Below are 16839 nucleotides of genomic sequence, written 5' to 3'. Positions count from 1 at the left end.
AAGGAGGGAAACTTCTACTGGTGTTAGAGAGAAAGGAGGAGGGAAACTTCTACTGGTGTTAGAGATAGAGGAGGGAAACTTCTACTGGTGTTAGAGAGAAAGGAGGAGGGAAACTTCTACTGGTGTTAGAGGATAGAGGAGGGAAACTTCTACTGATGTTAGAGGATGGAGGAGGGAAACTTCTACTGGTGTTAGAGGATGGAGGAGGGAAACTTCTACTGGTGTTAGAGATGGAGGAGGGAAACTTCTACTGGTGTTAGAGATGGAGGAGGGAAACTTCTACTGTTGTTAGAGATGGAGGAGGGAAACTTCTACTGGTGTTAGAGATGGAGGAGGGAAACTTCTACTGGTGTTAGAGATGGAGGAGGGAAACTTCTACTGGTGTTAGAGATGGAGGAGGGAAACTTCTACTGTTGTTAGAGGATAGAGGAGGGAAACTTCTACTGGTGTTAGAGATGGAGGAGGGAAACTTGTACTGTTGTTAGAGAGAAAGGAGGAGGGAAACTTCTACTGGTGTTACAGGAGGGAGGAGGGAAACTTCTACTGATGTTAGAGATGGAGGAGGGAAACTTCTACTGGTGTTAGAGGATGGAGGAGGGAAACTTCTACTGTTGTTAAAGGAGGGAGGAGGGAAACTTCTACTGTTGTTAGAGAGAAAGGAGGAGGGAAACTTCTACTGGTGTTAGAGGATGGAGGAGGGAAACTTCTACTGGTGTTAGAGGAGGGAGGAGGGAAACTTCTACTGGTGTTAGAGGATGGAGGAGGGAAACTTCTACTGGTGTTAGAGGAGGGAGGAGGGAAACTTCTACTGTTGTTAGAGAGAAAGGAGGAGGGAAACTTCTACTGGTGTTAGAGGAGGGAGGAGGGAAACTTCTACTGATGTTAGAGGATGGAGGAGGGAAACTTCTACTGTTGTTAGAGAGAAAGGAGGAGGGAAACTTCTACTGGTGTTAGAGGAGGGAGGAGGGAAACTTCTACTGATGTTAGAGATGGAGGAGGGAAACTTCTACTGGTGTTAGAGAGAAAGGAGGAGGGAAACTTCTACTGGTGTTAGAGGAGGGAGGAGGGAAACTTCTACTGGTGTTAGAGGAGGGAGGAGGGAAACTTCTACTGGTGTTAGAGATGGAGGAGGGAAACTTCTTCTGTTGTTAGAGGATAGAGGAGGGAAACTTCTACTGGTGTTAGAGGACGGAGGAGGGAAACTTCTACTGGTGTTAGAGATGGAGGAGGGAAACTTCTTCTGTTGTTAGAGGACAGAACATTTTTTTGAAAACTGATAAAGTTTTTAAGTTTTGTAAGGATTTATGGAAAAAAATCCTTAAAAAAATCATTTTTGTCAAATGTTAAACCATGTTTAGACTTCCTGTCAGCCCCCACTAGCAGCGAGCATCCTCCATCATCCATCAGGCCTGCTGTCATCGTCATGGTAACGCAGCAGATTTAAACACAGAGTGAGAAGTTGATTCATGCCTACATTTGGTCATTCCAGCCTCCAGAGAGTCTCTGCATGATCGCCCTGGCTGTTCTCTGCCCAGACCTACAGATGAGGAGGATTCTCATCCTCTCCTCTGGTCTTCCTTCTTTACTCTGATGTTGATGTGTTTTATCAGACAGACCAAGTATTTCACTAATGCTGGTGTTTGGTTATCTGTTATCAAATGTCCCTTCACAGTTCCTGTAGCTGCTGTAGAGCAGGCTTTTTAACCCTTAAGAGTCAGTGTGCCACGTTTGACTGATCTGGATAGGACCCATGTGATAGGGAACCTTCAAGCTGGTCTTCCTCAAAACCAAGTCACATCATTCTTTGGAGTGAGTCCTAGGACCATGTCCAAACTGAAGGATAGGGGGATGTTGGAGACAGGCTGTGACTGGGGCGTCCCAAGAATACCGTTTCCTCCCCCTGTCAGCTCTCAGGAACCGTAGGACGTCTTCTACAGATTTGCAGGCAGGGTTTACAGACAACATGGCCGACAGCCCCCTGCCCAGATCAGGCTGAACAGACAGTCTCTGGTCTCACGGGTCTGCTAGGAGGTCTGCCATGCCTGCCCTTCACCATCAAGCCTTTGTGCTGGAACCTGAACTTGTGGAAGAGTGTTATGTTCAGAGATGAGTCCAGACTCTGTCTGCAGCAGTTGGATCGTAGAGTCAAAGTGTGGAGAAGACGTGGAGAACGCTGTGCTGACTGCTGCACTGATGGACTAACGTCTTTGGGTGGAGGCAGTGTGACGTCTGTGGCGACGTGATAAATTTCCAGTCTGTCTTGTTTCTTCAGACTTCAATCAAGAGTCAGCTGCTTGGACCAACCCACATCCTCAGCTCTGCTGCTCATCCCACACATGCATGCTCCTTATGCACGTGGCTCCATTTAAAAAGAAATAAAGATTTTACAATGGTCTAAGATTTATTGAAAAGAAGCATATTTAGAACAGAGAACTAAACAGAGTTTAGTTTATAAACCAGGATTATGGATTAGATTTCCTCTGACTTCATGGAAACAAAGACAGACGTCAGGAGGTCCCAGCCTCCTCTCTGTTTCCATGACAACATTATAGAGCAGAATGAAGGGCTGCAGAGGAAAAACTATTTTAAATGTTTGGGGGGTTAAAGAGGGGCCTCAGCTGTCTCCACGGTGTCTGCGGTTTGGTCGGTGGACGTTCCTGTGAGCTGAAACCTGACCCTGAAGTCCAGATTAAAACATTTAACACAGGTATCTGATGGAGTCTGACGTCCACTCAGACACCACAGAAGAAGAAGAGAGCGAGGAAGAGGTGAGTGAGGGGTCCCAGGATTAGAGTCAGCAGCTGGGAGGATAAAAATACTGAGATAATAGAATTAAACCAGAGGAAGGACGAGACAAAGTCACAGAATCAGGACCGAGCGGGAGTCAGGATCTCTAAAACCTTTAAAGACCAGGAGTTTGAGGCAGGAATGACTCCTATTTTAACGACAGATAGAGGTGGTATCAAACAAGTTTTGGGAACTTTCTGACTCTATTTTATAAGACAGGAGAGTCAGAGAGCACGCCAGCGCATTAGAGCTGCTCTACATGATAATAATAAATAAAAATGATTCTTTCATGTGAAGATATCGAGTTTTCTTCTCCGAGAGCCGGTTTACTGTGATATCTGTTATAGCAGTGATAGCGCGGGGCTCTGGAGCCTCATGTGGCTCTTTTATGCCTTAATTTGAAATATTATTCCCCCAGAAAACCTTAAAAAAAGAGAAATGTAATTGCTACTTTATACAATTTTTGCCACTTCACCCGTTTAAGCAAACTTTTGTCATTAAATGCCACTTTTCCCCCATTTTTGGTCACTTTTTTCCAATTTTTGCCTTTTTCTGCTTTTTTTTGCCAATTTTCACTCATTTCAGCCACCGTTCGTCATTAAATACCCCTTTTGTCCAAATTTTTCTCCATTTTTTAAACTTCTTTCTGACACTGTATTCCCATTTTTTCTTACTTTTATCCCATTTTTGCCCTTTTTCACCATCTTTTGCCACTTTTCACCCAACTGAGCTACCTTTTACCATTAAATACCACTTGTTTGTCCCTTCTTGTCCACTCTTGACTGCTTTTTACACATTTTAGTCACTTTTCGCTCATTTTTTTGCCTTGTTTTTGCCACTTTTGGACCATTTTTTAAGGTTTATTTTGGGCATTTTTGTGCCTTTATTTGACAGAGGAGGATAATGGATAGAGTCGGAAACAGGGATGAGAGTTGGGGAGAGACATGCGGTAAAGGGCCTCAGGCTGGATTTGAACCCGGGCCGTATTTTTATTGTTACTTCAAGCTGTTTTTGCCACTTTTCACCACTTAGATTGTGGCTCTGGCAAACTAATTTTTCAACAATTTGGCTCTCTGGTTGAGTAACACTGATTTAATGACTGCAGGCTTATGATAATGTGATGTTAAAAAGTACTACCTTATAAAAACTATTATTAAAGCAGGCTCTGAAATACATGACAAATACGCCTCCATCTGCTGTCATGTTCTCCAACTGTAGAATAAAAATATACAACTTTAAAAACTACAAAAACCAGATATTTCTCCTCAATTAAAACAGAAGTTTACATCTGCTGTATAAAAAGACACATAACCTTTATTTCTCACTGTTTGACATAAAATCTGACTCAAGAAGAGGTTCTCAACTGGTAGGTCTGGACCCAAAAGTGGGTCGCAGGGTGGTTTTCAGTGGGTCGCGACAAGGTGTCTGAAAAAAATGTTGGCTAAAGTCCTGAAGTCCTTATTGGACATGCATCAGTACCTTTTATTTTACCGTTTTACTGTGAAATCGGGTACATTTAAATCAATATTTCAGCTCATTTGGGGCGTGCAGATGGTCCAGTGGACCGTGAACGTGGGCGGCCCGGGTTTGAATCTGGGCTGCGGCCCTTCACTGGATGTCTCTCCCCTCTGTTCCCTGCTTCTGAGTCCATCCACTGTCCTCCTCTATCTGATAACGGCACGAAAAGGCCCCAAAATAAATCTTAAGAAAAAACGAATTTATCTCCTTGCAATAAAAGGCTACGTTCCCATGATTATGAAGAAATTTCCCAAGTTTTCTGGAAAATTGGCAAAAATGACCAGAAAATGATGGAGAAAGAGGTTATAAAATTTAAAGTTTTGCCCCTTTTCTTTTTTTATTTCAGGTGTTTTGGTCAAATCATATTCAACTTAAAAAAAGTGTCGTTGAAAACTTCAAAACTGGTACATTAGTTATTTTTTTCTCATTTATGACTTTGGCTGCCTGATATTTTAAGGAGTTTTCTCATGGATTTTTATCTATTTCAACCAAATTCTTTTATTTTTCTGAGTTTTTAAAAATAAAATGTTTCCTTTTTTTAACAGAAATTTACAACTTTTTCAAATTTACATTTTTCCCTCATAAATGTATGCCTTTTTAAAAAATAGTTTAATTTTTTATCTTATAAATATTTGCCTTTTAAAGTCAAAATGTTCAAGTTTGTTCTCATAAAAATGTTTCTTTTTAAGTTCCATTTTTAAAATATTTCCTCTCAAAGATTAAAATCATTAACCTAGAAAGGTTTTATTCCTGTCATGAATTTATGACTTTCTAATCTTGAAAATATTCGGGGTTTTCTAGAAGTTTTCAAAATGATAAATTTACTCATTGGTTTGCTCATAAATTTTCTTTTTTATTAAAAAAACATATCTTTATGGTCTCTTTTTCTAATTACCTCAGGTTTTTTTTTTTACTTAATGGCAATAATAATGTAACAATGATGATTTTGATGTTTTAGATTTTCATTTTTTTGGTTTTATATTATTTTATTTTTCTATACCTTGTTGAATATCTGTATTTTTACTTCCTTTGTCAGACTTCTTATGAAGCACTTTGAAACTGAAGTTTTGAAAAGTGCTATATAAATAAACTTATTAATATTATTATAAATGCTAATGCTAATATTGCTAATGCTATTAATAATAATAATAATAATAATAATAATAATATTTGTAAAGTGCTTTCTATGAAAGTGTGGTCTACAGCAAAAGCAAAGACATAAAACAAACTGATAGTAAGAATATTAAAAAAATCTTCAAGGTTTTAAATTTGACAACTTGAACTTTTCTTCTTTTGAATAAATTTCCAACTTTTTAATGTTTTTCCCCTCATAAATAAATCATCCTTGAGACTAAATGTTCAAATTCTTTTTAAGATTCAGTCTCTGTTATTTTCATGACTGCTGCCATCTAAAAATACTGAATATTTATAAAATAAAATCATTTATGTTACTGTCAGGTGTGTAGGAGAGGCCAGTGTCTATATGCATGGGCATGGGGGGAGGATCCTATGCCCATGCATGCTGGAGGATTCTGACCTCCACCAGGTTAGAGTCCACCATGAGGTCTCCTTCCAGAAGATTGGGCTTAAAAAAAGTGTAAAACTACGACAAGTACCTATTGGTTTGTTTTTTTTTTTGGTTATCTGTGTATTTTTGAGTCGGCTCTGATACTCTGCATTTGGTTGAGTTGAGCTCACCTTCTCCTGTCTCCTTTCAGCTCCACATGCCTGGAAGACCTCCATGAGGAGGATCAGCCCCTCTTTAACAGCACTCCTGCACCAATCAGACATCCACTCATGAAGAAGACCTCCATGAGGAGGATCAGCCCCTCTTTAACAGCACTCCTGCACCAATCAGACATCCACTCATGAAGAAGACCTCCATGAGGAGGATCAGCCCCTCTTTAACAGCACTCCTGCACCAATCAGACATCCACTCATGAAGAAGACCTCCAGGAGGAGGATCAGCCCCTCTTTAACAGCACTCCTGCACCAATCAGACATCCACTCATGAAGAAGACCTCCAGGAGGAGGATCAGCCCCTCTTTAACAGCACTCCTGCACCAATCAGACATCCACTCATGAAGAAGACCTCCAGGAGGAGGATCAGCCCCTCTTTAACAGCACTCCTGCACCAATCAGACATCCACTCATGAAGAAGACCTCCAGGAGGAGGATCAGCCCCTCTTTAACAGCACTCCTGCACCAATCAGACATCCACTCATGAAGAAGACCTCCAGGAGGAGGATCAGCTCACAGCCAGCCTCACACTGGGCTGCAGAGGCCTCTTTGTCATCAGGGTTATCGTCCTGGTTTCATGCCCACCCAGTAACGCGCTGTTTCCCCTCACCTTTCTGACTTTCACTCTAAAATTCCTCTGACAGTTTCTGATTCCACAGAACTGATGCAACAAGCTGAAGGAGGCTTTCCTCCCCTCCTGTTGGCTCTCAGAGCCGAGGGTTCAAACAGCATTCTTCTTCTGTCACCACACTTCCTGTGACATCATTAAGGTGTAACATCCAGGAAGCTGTGGTTAGCCGCTAACGGCTAGCTGCTGAACTGTCTCTGCTGCACAAACAGGAGTCTGAGTCTGAACGGTCGTTCACGGCCGCCCAGAAGAGAGCAGGTTCTTTCAGGATTCTTTCCCATTCTCAGTTTTCAGACTAACTGGACCTAAAGCTGCTAAAAACACCCGTCTAACACCAAATTTGGGTTTGAAAACATCCTCCAACAGCCTGAGAGCTTTCAGACAAACTCCAGAGAATTTCAGCGTTTACAGAAATCAGAGACATGAAATAAAACCCTGAAAAAGCCTGGAAGCCTGGCTTCAACTGTAACTGTCTCTACTCTAAATGTAAGTGGGCTTCACTCCCAGTCAGCCCCCGCCCCCCTCCCCGTCCATCTTTATAGGCCAGGGAGTCAAACTCAGTCACAGCAGGGGCCCAACTCTGAATTAGGGTCCGACCTGAGGGCCGATCAGGGTCAACATTTAACCATAAACTGTCAACCTCATTTTCACCAGCAATGCATTATGGGAGGAAAAAACCTTAGCACTGATGATAAATGACTCTGAGATTTAAAAAAGTAAAAATGGTGAGTTTAAAGGCTTAAAATCTGAGTTAAAAATTAATTTTTTTTTGCTCAAAAGGCATTAAAAAGTCAAAATCATGTTTTTAAAAAGGCAAATATATAAGAAAGAAGGTTTACACTGTGATTTAAAGGGTCAAAACATGAGATAAAAATTTGAAATCATGAGTTTTAAAGGTCAAAATATGAGATAAATTTCAAAATCCCTGGTTATAAATGTCAAAAGCTGAGAAAAAATAATAATTTTGAGTTTTACAGGTCAAAATATTACTACAAATTTTAAATTGAGGACACAAAAAGCCAAATTATGAAGTAAAAGTCAAAGTAAGGAGCTCAAAAGGTCAAAATGTAAAAAAACCCCCAAAATCTTGAGTTTAGAAGGTCAAAATATTAGATATTTTTGAGGATCTTAAAGGTAAAAAATAAGATAAAAAGTCAAAAATGTGAATGGAAAAAGAACAAAATATGAAATTAAAAGTCAAAACCATAACTTTGAGACGTAAAATCAAGAACATGAAATGAAAACAGAATTTTTTTTTCTACCTTCCTGATTTTTTAACTGATTATTTTAACTTTTTACTTTTGTTATATATTGTTATATATTTTTAAACTGGAGGAAATCTGCAGACTTCAAACCAGTTCTAACAAAAATATGATATGACCTGGTGGGCCGGGTCTAACTGCACCACAGGCCGGATTTGGCCCCCAGACCTTAGGTTTGACACCCCTGCTATAGGCCATCTGTGCAGATGGGAACACCTGTGAGTCGTACCTGAGGCTGCGTCGCCATTGGAGACCAGATGATGGTGATGGTGGTCCAGGTGGGTGTGGTCACTTCTGTCCAATGAAGCGTGGGCTTTCATGCACATGCTCAGCACGCACACACACACCTGCCACGCACACACACCCTCCATTTCTGAGGAAAGAGAGGAAGAGAGAAAGAATGGTCATAAACTTTTCAAAATAAAAGTCTGGTTTAGTTTTAGTTTGGTCCTGGACTGGTCTGGCCTCCTGACGGCCATCCTCCAGGTCAGATCCAGGACCACGCCCCATCTCTCCAGGACAGGTATCCTCCCATACCTGCATTCAGCCGTCAGCAAAGACCAGATCCGTGATCCAGTCCATACAGGTACTGAAGAGTGTAGGGGCTGAGACACACCCCCACCTCACCCCAGAATCCTAGGTACAAACCCAAATTTCCAAAAAAGCTGGGATGTAAAATCTTACGTCTACAGTCGGCAGCGTGTCTGTGTCGATTAGCACGCCACACCGCTGCTGCAGTTGTCCCCGATCCCTCTCAGAGGACTCTTGGGCGTACTGGTTTGAAACTGGTGACATTAAAAATCATAATTATGTAGAAATTTTCTATAAAATCCTAAAATGTTGTGCAGAGTCATCATTCTGGGACTTCTGCTGAGTGTCATTTACCTCAGAGCCGGTTAGAGCGGGATTAACGAAAGAGTCCACACAGAGATGAGCCGATCTGTGTCCATGTTTCATCGAAAACAGCACAAAGACAAGATACTGTATTTAAAGGGGACATAATGTGCAAAAATCATCTTTTCGGGCTTTTCTAACTAAACTATGTGCCCCTGGCCCGTCCACAATCCCCCCAAGGATCAGAAAAATCCAGCCACCCTCCTCTTCTCCACCTTTTAGAAAATGTGTGCTCAAACGGGCCCTTCTCTGATTGTCCCCTCATGATGTCATATAGGGAGTTAGCCCCGCCCCAGGTTCAGTTGGCCCTCCCCACTTGGAAGAAAGTTCCGCCCTCCTCTCCTGATCCACTCTCCGCTGCCAGCTGAGAGGATCAGGAGAGCCACATCCATTTCCTGAGAGGGGCGGAGTCAGACAGCTCATTAACATTTAAAGCCACAGAAACAGCTGGTTCTGAGCAGGGCTGAAACAGAGGAGTTTTTAGACATGCAGAAATCAATACTGGAGTGTTTTTACAGCATCAAACTTCACCAGCATACAAACCACCCATGACCCGTGCCATGACTCCAGGTTCCTCTAAGTATGTTTTAGATTTAGTGTCTGCTGTTTTATTTTGTAAGTGTACCTCGTGTCTCTTTTATACGGAGCCCCAGACGTGACATGGTAAAAAAATAATTAAATTGTGGCCTCAATATAGCTATAATGTGCTCACGAAATAGTAATTGATAATATTAATATCATTCCTGGACAGCTGGGTGAGCAAATTGAGCGCACCTTCCTATCCCGGCATCCAACTAAAGCTACCTGGCTGTCAGTATTCGGTTTAAATGCCTCTGGGTAATCCCGGCTCCTTCAGTGCCAGGCTTTAGGATGTCTCTGTGGCTATTCCAGCCTAAAGTAACATTCAGTCGTCCTGTAGCTTCAGCCCCTCTACCTTACACCTTAGAGGAGGTGCGCTCCATTTACTTACCCAGCTGTCCAGGAAATATTAATATTATTAATTACTATTTTGAGTACATCTTATTCTTACTCCGTGGCCACAAATTGGTATTTTGTGCACACGTTATAGTTATATTGTGGCCACAGTTTAATTTTTTTTTACCATGTCATGTTTGGGTCTCCGGACTTTTATGACGGCTCCTTCCTGCCCGTCCCACCTGTCTGCGATCACCTCAGGTGTTTGACCTGTGTCCCTCAGTCTACCTTACCCCAGAGTATTAAACCTCCTCAGAATAAAATACTACTGCTCATTTTCTAACAGATAAACCTTTGAGATAAATATAAACTAGTCTCTGGATCTCAGACTAAAAACAGACTGAACTCTTGTTCAGAATTAACCCTTCTTGTGCAAACAGATGCATGAAATGGCTGTTGGACATTTTTTTAGAAATGAAGCCACATTTTCTCCGCTTTAGCCTCCGTCATCTTTACTTCCTCCTCTTCTCTGCCTCTCAAACTCAGTGTTTTTTAAAGCACAATGAAGAAAGCATCGGTAAAGGAACGGTCCAGATTAAATGTAAATGATGTCGCTAGATTGAACCAGGTGGAACCTGCACCTGATCCCCATCCCTGCCAGATCTGGACCCGGACCCTCCTGAGGGTTCAGAGACTCTTTCAGGTCTGCGCTCTTTAACTAGAAAGGTCTTTAGCTATTAGAAAACCTTTTTAACTAAAGGGTTAGTTTGTTTTCAATTAAATGTTTTTGCATTTGACCCTCAGGGCCACCGTACAACAGAGAGAGAGAGAGAGAGAGAGAGAGAGAGAGAGAGAGAGAGAGAGAGTTTCCCAGTGCTGGAGTTAATCCGGACTAACTGATGACTAAAACCCTGGTCTAGTCCACAGGTCTTCTGTTTCCGGTCCCACACTGATCAATCAGAGATCGATATCCTCTGATGTTTTCTAGAACAGTCTGAGTGTTTCTGTTCAGATGATTTCTCTTTTCCTCCTCTGCTCACAGCTGCTCACTTTCACACCGACATCCTGACAAAGTTCCAACACGAAGCGGAAGAAGAAGAAAAACTCACCGGATGTTCTAATCCATCGATCTGATCACAGCTGATCAGGCCCTGATCGATCACCGAGGAGCTGATCGTTAAAGTCTCAGTGAGGATGGAGAAGTTTGATCTGCACGAACTCAAACTCAACAAACGGCACGCGCTGACGACAGTCACGGAGACCCGCCTGAGCTGCGTTCAGGGACCGAAAGACGGCTCGGAATTATCAGCTACATACACAGCAGTAGAGCTGCACGGAGGAGAGTGTTTATTTCAGTGTTTTGTTGTCGTTAGAAATAAAAAACCGGTTAATTTAATGAAAATAATCATAATAATAAAATAAATAAAGATTTCTTTAAGCAGTGATTTGGCTGTTTGGCATGATTTTATTCTAGGAAAGTCTTTACCTGATAAATGTTGAAGCTCCAGGTTAGATTTTTTAAAAATTGGCTCTGAAATGATTACACTGTGTATTAACCCTTTAAAGCACTGTTACTCAACCAGAGAGCAAAACTGTTGAAAAAGGCCGTCACAAGAGCCACAGTCACTCTTCACTGTGTGGATTAACATGGGCAAAAGCTGGAAAAAGGTGGGAAAATGGGGATAAAAGTGGTATTAGATGGCAAAAAGCAGCTGGAATGGGCGAAAAATTGCAAAGAAGCAGGATAAATGTGGCTAAAAGTGATGGAAAAAGGCAAAATGGGATAAAAGTGACAGAAATGGTCAAAAAAGTGGCTGAAAGAAGTGGTAAAAATGGGATAAATGCACCAGAAATAGATTAAAAGTGGCCAAAAAAAAGTTAGAAAAAAGGAAAAAATAAAGGTTGACAATGAACTTTGACCTTTAAACCCTACTGTATAAATGTGGGAAACAAACTGGTTAATGTAACTTGCATTGATAAATTTCTGAGGTCAAAGTTCAAAAGAATAAAATTTTAAATTTAGACATAAAAGAGCCACAGGTTGAGTTTCACTGCTTTAAAGCCTGAAAACACAAATAATAACCAGAAAATTCTCAATTTTGGAACTGAAATGTTTATTTCACTTTCTACTGAAATTCACAAAAATCCAACATATTTATACATTTTTAATCTCATTGATACGTCAGGTGTTTCACGTTAATGATAATCCACTTGAGGGCGTTTTTATCATTAATCAGATTGGATTCAGAGTTTTTGTTTAGTAATTTATTGATTATTGATTAGACAGAGGTATCATAAAACTGATAGAAAAGGCTTTAAGGAGTTAATATTCCACCTTAAACCCTCGCCACTGAGACGTTTATAAAAATGATGTAAAAACATTTCAACAACTTTTTACAACAGTACCAAATATTTAAGTATATCGGGGATGTTAACCCTTTAAATTCCAGTTTGATTACATGTTTATTATGTTAATGTTGGTTACATTATTTAGTACATGGATAAAATCCAGGTTTTAAATTCAAGCCTGGAAGGGTTAAAGGTTACCAGCTGAACTGATCCTGATGTTTTATGAGCTTTTATATTGTGTTTGATTTTAAGTTTACTACATGTTTAAGCCGTTAACCATATATGGTCGTCCACTTCCTTCCTGGCCCTCCTCGACTCTCCGTGATACAGTAGAACCAGAATGATTTCTCTCAGCCAATCAGTGGGCATCACAGCATCCAACCAATCAGCAGTGGCTGAGAGCGTCTCAAACTTCCTGTTTCCTCCAGAACTTGCTGAACGCAGTTTTACATCTTCAAACGGCCGTAACATCAGGACGACCCGTGATCACATGATGAAACTCACAGGTCCTAAAGGTGACCACAGAGAGGAGGACGTCTGCGGCTTCTGGCTGCAACTGTAGGAGAACGGAGGCGCCATATTTGGACATTTAGGGGTTTAAAATGTTGTCCTTACTAAAACCTACAGACGGTTCATCTAGTAACCATAGCAACGGGGTTTTTACTTTAATTTCAAACCTTTATTTATTCTGGAGAGGTGTGATCAAGATTATTATCCCCTCAGAACAAGCAGAACAAAACAACAATCAAATCAGATCGATGAAAACGTAGAGATCAATCAAGAAGATCAACAGGAAACAAAGAGAGTAGACACCGAGGTCCTAAACTCTGACAGAGAACTTCAGTCTCAGAGTTCCCTCCGTCCATCCATTTTCTAAACCGCCATCCCGTTGGGGGTCGCGGGGGGCTGGAGCCTATCCCAGCTGTCACTGGGTGAGAGGCGGGGTCACAGGCTGACATATAGAGACAAACAACCAGGCACACTCACACTCACACCTACGGGCAATTTAGAGTCACTTATTAACCCCAGGAGCGAGTCTTTGGTGGGAGGAAGCCGGAGTACCAGAGAGAACCCACGCGTGCACGAGGAGAAACTCCTCTCAGAAAGACCCTGACCAGGAAACAAACCAGGGACCTTTTACTGTGAGGCAACAGCGCTAACCACTGCACCACCATGCAGCCCGTCTTCAGAGTTTGTTATAAAAATAATAAAGGATAATAAAACTGTAGTGGACTTAGACGTTGGCCCAGGTCTGAAAAAACAAAGAGCCACCCAGAGACAGTTCACAGACATTTTAAGGAATAATGATTAAAACATTATCATTTAATATTAATTTAATATTTCTGATGTTTTTAGGTTTCATGTTAAATTATGATATAAAACTGGTGGTTCTGCAGCAGGTCATGAAGAGGTCAGAGTCACAAACACGGAAGTATTTTTATTTAAATAAACTTTTAATTTGTAAGGGAACACAGGTAGGACTTTTATGTGTTTATACTCCAATTATTAATAAAATATCTGCACTTTATGGACTGTTTTTAGAGGTGACAGATAAGTAACCACATGGATATTATTATTATTATTATCATTATTATTATTAATAATAATAATGATAATAATAATACTAATAAAATAATAATATGGTCAATTAATATGGCTTAATTTTAACCATAATAATAATAAAATAATACATATCTTTATTGATGACAAAAGTAAAAAGTCTTGTTCTCCAGTAATATTCTAGGGTTAAAATTCTGATCTTCCACGTATTTGCAGCAAGACTGTAAAAATGAACTCTCCCAAAGCTTTACTGAAATTTCAGAATAATATTTTTTTCTTTCTGTTGGGGTTAAATCTTTTTCTCCAGTCCTGCTCCAAACTGCTAAATGTTTAAAAATGTTCTTAACCACTGAAATGCCTGATGTCTCTGTTTTATATTAAAGTTTTTATTTTTAATGATTTATAGAAATTTTTATTATCACTCTTAATTTACTAGAGATTATCAGTGAACATTTCCAAAAACTGCAACAAAAATATGACAGAATATTATTTTTCCACTTTTTCTGCTTAAATCTGTCAGTCAGCTTTAAAACCACACATTTAACTGTCAGTGAGAATACGTCACTGTCTATGTAAAAAACTGTTTATTTTATTTATTATTGAATGCCAGGACAGAATAAAAGCACAGAAAACAGCAAAAATGATCACTTTACTTTATTCCACACGGTGGCGCTATTTTCCCACCACTACTGTGGGAATATTATTCTGCCTTTCACTAAAATTTCAGATTTTATTCAGCCTCATTTATGCTGACGCTATTTTCAGAGTCAGAATCAGGTTTTATTAACAGCTTCATTTTCACACATGAGAATCTGACTCAGTTTGGAGCAAAACAGAAAAAAAACCCCCTGAAAAATAAAAATATCATAAGACTAAAAACTTCAATAGATTATTTTACAAAAATGTAGTGGCAAAGTAAAATTTAGATACACCATAAAATTCACAAAAGTGCAGTTTTGTGATCTTCAGTCAACATTTAAAGTGTCTGGATAACAGCAGACGTGTTTATAATAATTCACTCATTCAGGCTGAAACTGAATACTGAGACGGGTGGAGAAAGGTTGTTTCATAAATAAATCAATAAAATGTTATTCAGACGTGTTCCTGCACTTTAAGTGACTGTCAGATTTTCTGATTCCAGCTTCTTCAATGTAAACGAGCTGAAGTCTTTCCTTGGGGCGATGCTGCCACCATGTGGCCAGAGTTAGGAGACGCAGCCTCTAAAAACCATCCTGACTGTTCTCTGAGCTCAAACTAAAGTTAGAAATGATGGAAATCACGTCCAATAAAATCACATGAAAGAGAAAAACCCAGAAACCTGATACAGGTCTGTAAAAAATAAAAATAAACACTGATTTTAATCATTTAGGTGATAAAACCCTTAGAACTGTGGTTCTCAACCTTGGGGTCGGGACCCCTTTGAGGGTCGCGAGACACTGAGAGGGGGTCTCCAGATGCCCTAAAAAACTAAAAATGTTTTTTTTTATTGCACTGTTGCTACTTTACAACAATTTTGTCAAATTTTAACCCCTTTTCATCTGTTTTTTCCTGCCAATTTTAACCCATTTTTACCATTTAACACCTATTTATGCCAGTTTTAAACTCTTTCCACCACTGTTTTCTGCCTGAACTAATTCTTGCCTCTTAAGCTAAATGTTGCCTCTGACCCATTATTACTACTATTAACCTCTTTTTACCACTTTTTATGCCCAATTTTTCCCATTTTAACCACATTTCACTAGCGGATAAGTCCTTTTTTGCCAGTTTAACCAGTTTCTGCCAACTTTTTTTTTCTCAGTTAACCTTTTTTTTTTTTTTTGCCAGTTTATATGAATTTTTCATCCCACTTCACCAAATTTCCACCCCTTGTTGCCAATCTAAAGCCATTCCAGCCACTTTTTAACTCCCTTTTACCACTATTAAGCTCATTTTTGCCACTCTGACACATTTTTTGCCATCTTTGTTTAGTTGTTGCCACTTCTAACCCATTTCTGATGCTTTTAAAATCCAATTTCACCACCTTTCTACCAATTTTTGCTCTTACTTACCCATTTTAGCAATTTTAAAACCATTTTAATTTTTTTTGTTTTTTTAACTAAGGGGATTTACATATTTAAGAAGAAAGCTGTTTTCTACATAAATGATATAAAAGAGATTTGTTTCTTTGATAAGAGAGGTTATTTTATCAGGTTAAAAATGAAATATGGATATCACAGCTTAGCTTTACTATGGACCAGGGTTTTGCTGACCTCCATGGGCCCCCAGTTTGGCTGGGCTCCAGAAAGCTCTTCCATTTATCCCCCTTTATGAACGGCCTTGTCTCCACATGACTCTTCTAGACTGTTCCTGGCTGTGTTCAGCCACCTTCAGGTACAGTGGGGGTCCCCGGTCTCTGGCACCTTTATTTTGGGGGTCGTGGGCTGAAAGGTTTAGAAAACAGGTCTAGACATCAGTCTGAACCCTAACTACTACTAACTAACTACTACTCAGTGAGCAGGGTCTGGTCAGACTGAAGTTCAGCTGAAACACCAGACTGGTTTACCAGGAAACCTCCACACCAAGGTTTAGGAAGAGAAAGACGTTCTCAGAAGGTGATTGGACGAACATTCTGTCTGTATCGTTCATTATTGGCCAGTCAGAGCCACAGACAAGTGATGAGTTTCTGACTTCTAAGAGGGCGACTCATCATGGTTATTTAAAGGAAACTTCTGTGGTTTTTATTCAACATTAGAGCCCAAGGACAGTGACTGCAAATGTGGGCTGAAACAAACCGTTCTCAGATTTACCCCTCATGATGTCATGTAGGGAGTTAGCCCCGCCCCCAGGATCGGTTGGCCCTCCCGGCTTGGAGGAAAGTTCCACCCTCCTCTCCTGATCTCTCTGGCTGTGTCCAAAACCATTCACTCATTCCCTCCTCTCTATCCACTCTATAGTGAGCAGCATATAGTGGACTATATAGTGGACTATATAGTGGACTATATAGTGGACTATATAGTGGACTATATACTCGACTATAGTGGACTATATAGTGGACTATATAGTGGACTATATAGTGGACTATATAGTGGACTATAGTGGACTATATAGTGGACTATATAGTGGACTATATAGTGGACTATATAGTGGACTATATAGTGGACTATAGTGGACTATATAGTGGACTATAGTGGACTATATAGTGGACTA

The sequence above is a fragment of the Cheilinus undulatus genome, linkage group 12 (assembly GCF_018320785.1).
Source record: "Cheilinus undulatus linkage group 12, ASM1832078v1, whole genome shotgun sequence".
Taxonomy (NCBI): domain Eukaryota; kingdom Metazoa; phylum Chordata; class Actinopteri; order Labriformes; family Labridae; genus Cheilinus; species Cheilinus undulatus.
The sequence above is the reverse complement of the archived record's forward strand: the minus strand, read 5'-3'. Positions refer to the sequence as shown.